The sequence below is a fragment of the Pygocentrus nattereri genome, chromosome 1 (assembly GCF_015220715.1).
Source record: "Pygocentrus nattereri isolate fPygNat1 chromosome 1, fPygNat1.pri, whole genome shotgun sequence".
NCBI classification, from domain to species: Eukaryota; Metazoa; Chordata; class Actinopteri; order Characiformes; family Serrasalmidae; genus Pygocentrus; species Pygocentrus nattereri.
Genome location: NC_051211.1, coordinates 29,817,054 through 29,826,365, shown reverse-complemented (window position 1 = coordinate 29,826,365; position 9,312 = coordinate 29,817,054). Strand labels below are relative to the sequence as shown.

General features: G+C 48.7%; 1 long non-coding RNA gene across 2 annotated transcripts; it reads right to left on the bottom strand.

Moving 5' to 3' along the window:
• Nucleotides 1–959: 959 nt before the first annotated feature.
• On the bottom strand, nt 960–9,081 carry LOC119263218. 2 transcript variants are annotated; one of them, XR_005130199.1, is made up of 3 exons: nt 9,006–9,081; nt 8,142–8,235; nt 960–1,266 (listed from the first exon to the last, which is right to left on the bottom strand). It is a non-coding gene; the product is annotated as an uncharacterized LOC119263218 (long non-coding RNA). The 2 variants fall into 2 exon arrangements; XR_005130198.1 differs by lacking the exon at nt 9,006–9,081 and adding an exon at nt 8,747–8,919.
• Between the last annotated feature and the right edge of the window lie 231 nt (nt 9,082–9,312).

The window sequence follows — 9,312 nt, the reverse complement described above, 5'->3', positions numbered from 1 at the left end:
ACCAGCCGCCCATGTCCCAGCTGCCACCACCTGCCTTGGACAAGCTTCCCACCCTACGCTGATGTTCTCATGACTCCTAGTTATTCCTAATACCAATATTACTGCTATTAATATTAGTAATATAATCACTTGTAGGTAGTTTGACCAGAGGAGGATGGGTCCCCCCTGGTGAGCCTGGTTCCTCCCAAGGTTTCTTCCTCAGTTCTGAGGGAGTTTTTCCTCGCCACTGTTGCCCCTGGCTTGCCCACCAGGGGGTTTCTCTACATTCTTACAGTCCTGTTGAAACTTTGTCTTTTCCGAAATTCTATACAAATAAATTTGATTTGATTTGATTTGACTTCCACCTTACTAATTCTCTGCATTTCCAGATCCACTATCTCTCCCCCCGTTGTCCTCCTCTCTCTCTCGTTTTCCTCATTCATTAGTTCTTCAAAGTACTCCTTCCATCTACTCATCACTCTCTGTTCACTCACTAGTACATTTCCCTCTCTATCCTTTATCAGCCTAACCTGCTGTACATCCTTTCCAGCTCTATCTCTCTGTTTAGCCAAACGATACAAATCCTTTACTCCTTCTTTACTGTCCAGCCTCTCATACAGCTCATCATAGGCCTGAGCCTTTGCCTTTGACACCATTCTTTTCGCTATGCGACTAGCCTCACAGTACTCCTGCCTACTTCCTTTATCTCTCTGGTTATCCCACTTTTTCTTAGCTGCCATCTTCTTCTGAATACTCTCCTGGACTTCCTCATTCCACCACCAACTTTCCTTGTGTGGCAGAGCGGAGGGGTAAATTAAGTAGCACGACTACGCCACCTAGGGGAATTTCACCCCGAGGAAATATACCTGGGACATAAGCCCAAGGCAGAAGGACACGCTGGTTCGACACACTTGGACAGAGACGTAATGCCAATGTTCTTTCAAAGTTTATTAAAAATTATTTAAAATCTCCCTCCCAAGACAGGTCAGGACACAAGCCCCCTACTGGACCCTGGCACAATAAAAAGACACAAATACAATTAAATTTAATATCCTATGGATCCATATACAATTTCATAAAATTCTGGTGGCAAACGGAACAGGGCTAAGGGGCTCACCACAGCAGAAGAAAGTATGAGAGTAGAGGGGGGGGGAGCACCTACACTACACACCACAGGTGATCACACTACACACCTCAACGCCACACAAAGTGCTCTATACTACAGGGAAGGTGAAAAAGGGACTCCGCCACCCAAATCAGTCTGCCTCCCGCTTTGGCCCACTGCTCCTGTCCAACCAGAAGAAAAAACAAAAAATAGTTACACCAGGGTTTGAGGAGGAAGGCTAACAGCATTGGCTAATAAGTGCCACTGTCCTTACCCCCTCATACAACACCGTCCAATAACCCTCATAAAACACACACACACACACACACACACACACACACACATATAACAAAATCAACACTACAGCCCAAGAGCCAAATTAGAACAAAGTAAAAATCACAAAAAAACAAATAAACAGACAGAGAAACAAATTAGAAAAGGACAATATTACTAAACAAACATAAAATAAACCAAAATTAAAGAAACAAAAACAGTCCTAAGCCAACCCATGGCAATACAGCAGGAATCTGAATCCCAAACGTAAATTCCAGACAAAACAGCAGCACCACAGAGAGCTGGAGACACCAGCAAATAGTTCTGGCCAGAAGACCTGCAAAACACACAACAGCAGCTAAAATGGTCAACGCAAAATACTGTCCAGCTTACAAATTAACAGGGCGTATGCCTACCAGCATACAGCACAACAGTCTCCCCCGCAGGAAGGATAGGAACACAGGCCCCCCAGCCACAGCAAGTAGTAGCCACAGCGGCGCAGCACAGCCCTTATTCTTACTTAACTGCAAGTGAAACTGTGCCGGCAAAGCCGCAGAGCACCAACACCGGCAAGAACACCGCAAGCCAACGGCACTATAACAAACCGCGGAAGCGGATTAATGATTAAAACCCGCATTGGAAGCCTTCCATACAAAAACCCAAAAATACGGGTACCTTATACTCGTTGAAGAGTGAGCCAGAAAGGAGAATCAAATGCGTCCACGCCAAACACCGCCACGCCGGATGCCGTAGACCCGGAAGTAAAATGCCCCGGAAGGGAGAGGGGGGGGAACAACAGGTAGCGCACCTACAGGCAGCGTTCTCCTGCCCAGATATAGTGTGCCAAGGACCCGCCCAACAATTTAAAGTGGGTGTTTGTTAAACAGGAGGTGTAACAATTTAACCACCTCCTGCTACAATCTACCCCACCATCTTGCATCGTCGCCCCGACGATGAATTAACCTAATGAAACTAGCACCAAGGTCTAAACAATACTGACTGTGCGCTTAACACAGACTCTTGTAGTGCCTCTGCCCTATTGGCCTCAGTACGTACTGTACACGGAAGACGATGAATATTAGAGTGCTGACCCGCTGTAGGGCGCGCAGTACGGCGCAACATCAGACTAGAACAAGGCTGGGACAAGGGAGAATCTAAGGGCTGAGGCCCCTCCTGCACAGCTGATGCCCCTAAAACCTGCTCCCCCCCTACCGGTGACACTGTATAAAGCCCTGCAGAACTATTCGGAACAGTTACAACAGGTGGTATAGTCTCCGATACCAACAGCCATAGGTCACCATCACCGGAGGTGTCTGCTGCCGCTATCGGTACTGGTGGCGGGGAAGCCCTAGGAAGAGTAGTAGAAACCCCTTTCTGAATTTGAGGCTTCAGCATGTTACGGTGAACATGCTTTACCTTACACAGATCATTAATGGGGGCAACCATATAAACAGCTCCTTCACCAGAAGGGGCTCTTAGCACCTGATGCACAACAGAACTCCACACATCCTGAATCTTATGGCGCCCCCGGGCACTATGGTCCCGGAGATAAACCAACTGACCCTCATATAAGGGCACGTCCCGAATACGCTGGTCATACCTTTCCTTCCGGCGACCAGCCGCTACCAACAACCGCTCACGAGCCCCTTCGAATGCCAACTTAAGTCTGGCCTGATGCACCAACACCCAATCCTGAATCCCCCCAGGCATAGGATCCTGCACCTGACCCAATAAAAAGTCTACAGGGAGCCTAGGTTCCTGGCCAAACATCAAAAAGTAAGGAGACTCGCCCGTACCCTGATGAGGGGTAGTATTGTAGCAGAAAACTACTTGTGGCAGGTGGGAAGCCCAATCCTGCTTCCGAGAGGTTGGTAGGGTACGCAAAAGGTTATGCAGGGTTCTGTTAAAACGCTCGCACTGCCCATTACCCGCAGGATGGTATGGGGTCGTCCGAGACCTTTCTACCCCATATAAACAACAGAGCTGATAAACTAAAGCGCTTTCAAAGCTTCTACCTTGATCGGAATGAATCCGACTTGGGACACCAAACTTATAAAACCATTCCATCAGCAGGACCTGTGCCACAGTGGAAGCTCGCTGATCACGAGTGGGGACTGCTACTGTGTATTTACTAAATACATCAGTCATTACCAGGACATTTTCCATCCCATTCCGTGATGGCTCCAACATGGTGAAATCTATGGCCAAGATTTCATTTGGCCTGGATGCCAACAAATGCCCCATAAAACTATGGGGTACCTGCCCTGAATCTTTAGCAACTTGGCACCGTTCACACTCTTGGCACCACTGTTTGATGTCCGTAAACATCCCAGGCCAGTAACACCGCTGCCTTACCAACTCTGTAGTCCGCTCAATACCCTGGTGGCCGTGTTCCTGATGCAGGTGTTTCAATACCTCCTGCTTAAGAACCGCAGGCAAGATAAGTTGAAGATACTCCTCTCCTCCATCGGGACGAAACACCCGACGATACAACACCCCCTCTCTCTCCACCAACCGGCCCCACTGGCGCAACAGCGCCATTGCTGGTCTAGATACCTTATGCCTCTCGGTGGAGGAGGGCTGGACCTGCTTCCTCCAAAACACCAGAACCTCTTTAAGAAGAGGATCTGCGTCCTGCAAGGAACAAATGTCCTGGGAAGAACTACCTGGTAGCGCAGAGACCAAAGCCTGAGTTGCCACCACCTCGGAATCCACCTGGGAGGCCTGTTGGACTAATAACGGGACGGAGATACCTGGAAGAACATGTTCTGCCAAACTGGGGCCTGACAGATACTGACGGGACAGTGCATCTGCATTTTTATTACTACGGCCTGAACGATACTTGATCTCAAAGTCAAAAACCGCAAGCTGCGCTGCCCATCGATGCTCTGTGGCTCCCAGTTTGGCGGACTGAAGGTAACTCAATGGGTTGTTGTCAGTGTATACCACACACTTCTGCCCCAAAAGGTACTCGCGAAATTTCTCTGTCATGGCCCACTTTAGCGCAAGAAATTCCAACTTCATAGAACTATAATTAACCATATTGCGCTCTGGGGGCCGAAGACCTCGGCTGGCATAAGCTACTGGACGAACCTGCCCTTCCTGCTCTTGGGAGAGCACAGCGCCAAGGCCACTATGGCTGGCATCAATTTCTAAAATAAAGGGCAATGAAAAGTCTGCAAAGGCCAACACCGGAGAGGAAACCAACTTTGCCTTCAAGGCCTCAAAACTTTGCTCGCACTGGGAAGTCCAGGCTGCTCCCAAACCCTGTCTGGAACCCTTCTTAGACTCTGTACTCAGGAGTGCAGCCACCAGCTTATGCAGGGGGCCGGCCAATTGAGCAAATCCCTCCACAAAGCGCCTATAGTAGCTGGCGAACCCTAGAAAAGAACGCAGCTCTGACACATTCCGAGGACGCTGCCACTGTGCTACCGCCTCAACCTTAGCAGGGTCAGTAGAAACTCCTCTACTAGAAATGACATGTCCCAAATAACCAACTTCCTGTTGGAAAAAGACACACTTCCCCAATTTTGCCTTTAAGCCTTCCTTTTGGAGGCGCCCCAGCACAACCTCCAATCGCTGCACATGATGGGAAACAGAGGAAGAAAACACAATAATATCATCAAGGTAGAGAAGCCAGGACTGATACTGCTGGTCCCCGAACATCCGTTGCATCAGCCGTTGGAAAGTGCTTGGAGCATTACACAGCCCAAACGCCATCCGGTTCCACTCAAATAAGCCAAACGGTGTACAAAAAGCGGTCTTAGGCTTATCCTGTTCTGCCACTGGAACCTGATTATACCCACTGGCCAGATCTAAAGTAGAAAACCAGCGGGCTCCGGCAAGTGCATCCAGGCTCTCCTCAATGCGCGGCAAAGGAAAAGCATCCTTACGTGTCTTGCTATTAAGCAGTCGATAATCCACGCACATGCGCAAACTTCCATCCTTCTTTTTAACTAGGACAATGGGGGAAGCATAGGGACTACTGCTCTCCCTCACTACCCGAGCCTCAAGAAGCTGATCAATATGGGCCTTCACCAACTCGTACTCTGATGGGGGAATGCGCCTATACCGCTGCCGCACTGGAACATCATCTAGCAGAGGAATCTCATGTTCAATGAGGTTCGTACACCCCAAGTCACCCTCATGAGCTGAAAAAACTGAGTGGTACTTCTGTAAGAGAGACCGAACCTCCTTTTGTTCTAGCTCGGTCAAAGCCGACAGATCTACTGCCGCCATTCCATTCTGTACAGAACTAGCAACTGTTTGGGAAGACACTGTGGCAGTCATGGGCCGGACCTCAGTAACACCAGAAGGTAGACTGACAACCTGAACACTGCTTAAAGAGCCAAGGCGAGTATGCGGGTACAGCAGGACTTCAGTGGTCCCTACATTAACTACCGGAACATAGACTGTGCCCCTGACAACATGGACAAGACAGGGAGAAGCCAACAGACCTGCAGGCAAGCCAACCTCAGAAGGCTCAAAGAGCGCAGAACGGCCAACCGATAGCTCTGGACAAGTGCTGGCAACCAACTTCATTACCCCACCAGGTATGCGCAACGCCCGGCTCCCCCGCACCTTTACATGCCCCATGGGGTCTCTGGGCACCTGGGCTGCAGACTGGTGGCAATGCTGTAAGGCCTGAATAACCGGAACAGGAGCCTGCACCACTGAGGGCACATTAAAAAAGGAAGGGCCATATGACCCAAACAGCTCCTGATAACACCGGCTAATAATATTCATCCCCAAAACACCTGGGACTACAGTAGAAGCACCAGGAGGATCTTTCACTACCAGGATCCCACAACGAGACATCACCTTACCACACAGCATTACATCCAGTTCTAAATAACCTATATAGGGGATATCAAGCCCATTAGCGGCCCGAAGCTGTAACCAGTGACAGGACTGTAAATGGTCCTGACCCCAAGGTTCAAACTGCTGTATAAAGAAGCTCTCGGTTACTGTAGATACCATAGAACCAGTATCCAGTAAGCAAGAAACCACAACCCCACCAATTAACACATCAACAACTGGACAGGAAGACATCAGCCTAGATACAGTACCCACCGTTGAGCCTAAAGTCACCCCCTCTGAGCTGTGGCTCTGCAACTCAGCGGGCTTCAGTTTTCCATTTGCCGAGAAAAACGAGGTGGTCTAGCCACATTCTGAGGCGGAGGCCTAGATGGAGGAAGAACACGTTCCCCATCACACTCCCGTGCAAAGTGACCCGGCTGTTGGCATCTCCGACATATTACACGCTCCCGATGAAAAGGGTAGCTAGACCGAGAGGACGTCTGCAAAGCCGCAACAGTGCTAGTTAACCGATTGAGCTGTTCTTGCTGCTGCTTCAAAAGATCCTTCAACTCTCCCAATTCTGATGGCTGAGAAACAGTTAGAGGAGCTGGGCGGGAACCTCCCTGCACACTATACTGCAAACCATAAGCTGATGGTAGGGAAAAACTACGTCCCCTAGCACCCCCCGGCAGCCCCTCCCTCTCCCACCGGATAGCTTCCCCACGGACCTCTAACAGCGTAGCATTAGGCCTCTGGCGGACAAACTGCTTTAACTCTCTACGAAGAGCACCATCTAAAACATGTTCCACAAACTGGTCTCGAAGCAAAACCTCTACATTAAGCAGTCCCTCCGGGGCATGCTGCTTTACTGGTTCCATTAAAGCCAGTAAAGCTAAAGAAAACTCCTGCAAGGTTTCCCCTTCCTGCTGGTTGCGTGAAAAAAATGCCTGCTGTAACGTCACATAAGACTGGGAACAACCATAGAGATCTTTTAAAATGGCTAAAATTTTAACTGGGTCCCCTCTCTCCACACTCGAGCGAAACTTTATTTCTTCCCTCGCTTCCCCTTCTAAATGGTCAAAAATAAAGAAAGCCTGATCCAATACAGAAAGATGACGGGCCCGCATACACACTTGTATCTCCTCAATCCATTCCACTACACTTATCCCAGACTTACCATTGAATAAAGGGCACTTCCGATCACGAGGCACTACCACAAGACGCTCTGTGACAGTACTAACACCAGCAGGCGGAGCATTACTTGCCGCGACAGGGGAAGCTGGGGTAGCCACACCAGACCCAGTCGGAACGGCAGCCCTTTCCTGAAGTAGCCTCTCATTATCAGCCTTAAGCTGCAACACTAAGTCTCTAAGCTGCTGTATCTCCTCCTCCATCTCCGGGGGTGCTACACCAAACTCAAACAACCAATAAGGTTAAGAACCTATCCAATCCCTCAAGTAAATGCTGCTGTTTTGTCTCTAATATACCTAATACACAGTTTAATATTTAAACTAAAACACCACAAACACACATTGGACCTTACGTCTCTGATTCGCAAGTGAATCCTGCCGACTACGCCAAAATGTGGCAGAGCGGAGGGGTAAATTAAGTAGCACGACTACGCCACCTAGGGGAATTTCACCCCGAGGAAATATACCTGGGACATAAGCCCAAGGCAGAAGGACACGCTGGTTCGACACACTTGGACAGAGACGTAATGCCAATGTTCTTTCAAAGTTTATTAAAAATTATTTAAAATCTCCCTCCCAAGACAGGTCAGGACACAAGCCCCCTACTGGACCCTGGCACAATAAAAAGACACAAATACAATTAAATTTAATATCCTATGGATCCATATACAATTTCATAAAATTCTGGTGGCAAACGGAACAGGGCTAAGGGGCTCACCACAGCAGAAGAAAGTATGAGAGTAGAGGGGGGGGGAGCACCTACACTACACACCACAGGTGATCACACTACACACCTCAACGCCACACAAAGTGCTCTATACTACAGGGAAGGTGAAAAAGGGACTCCGCCACCCAAATCAGTCTGCCTCCCGCTTTGGCCCACTGCTCCTGTCCAACCAGAAGAAAAAACAAAAAATAGTTACACCAGGGTTTGAGGAGGAAGGCTAACAGCATTGGCTAATAAGTGCCACTGTCCTTACCCCCTCATACAACACCGTCCAATAACCCTCATAAAACACACACACACACACACACACACACACACACACACACATATAACAAAATCAACACTACAGCCCAAGAGCCAAATTAGAACAAAGTAAAAATCACAAAAAAACAAATAAACAGACAGAGAAACAAATTAGAAAAGGACAATATTACTAAACAAACATAAAATAAACCAAAATTAAAGAAACAAAAACAGTCCTAAGCCAACCCATGGCAATACAGCAGGAATCTGAATCCCAAACGTAAATTCCAGACAAAACAGCAGCACCACAGAGAGCTGGAGACACCAGCAAACAGTTCTGGCCAGAAGACCTGCAAAACACACAACAGCAGCTAAAATGGTCAACGCAAAATACTGTCCAGCTTACAAATTAACAGGGCGTATGCCTACCAGCATACAGCACAACAGTCTCCCCCGCAGGAAGGATAGGAACACAGGCCCCCCAGCCACAGCAAGTAGTAGCCACAGCGGCGCAGCACAGCCCTTATTCTTACTTAACTGCAAGTGAAACTGTGCCGGCAAAGCCGCAGAGCACCAACACCGGCAAGAACACCGCAAGCCAACGGCACTATAACAAACCGCGGAAGCGGATTAATGATTAAAACCCGCATTGGAAGCCTTCCATACAAAAACCCAAAAATACGGGTACCTTATACTCGTTGAAGAGTGAGCCAGAAAGGAGAATCAAATGCGTCCACGCCAAACACCGCCACGCCGGATGCCGTAGACCCGGAAGTAAAATGCCCCGGAAGGGAGAGGGGGGGGAACAACAGGTAGCGCACCTACAGGCAGCGTTCTCCTGCCCAGATATAGTGTGCCAAGGACCCGCCCAACAATTTAAAGTGGGTGTTTGTTAAACAGGAGGTGTAACAATTTAACCACCTCCTGCTACACTTGTCTTCTTTCCTCTGACCAGACAAAACACCCAACACATTCTTGCCAGTTTCTCTCACCAC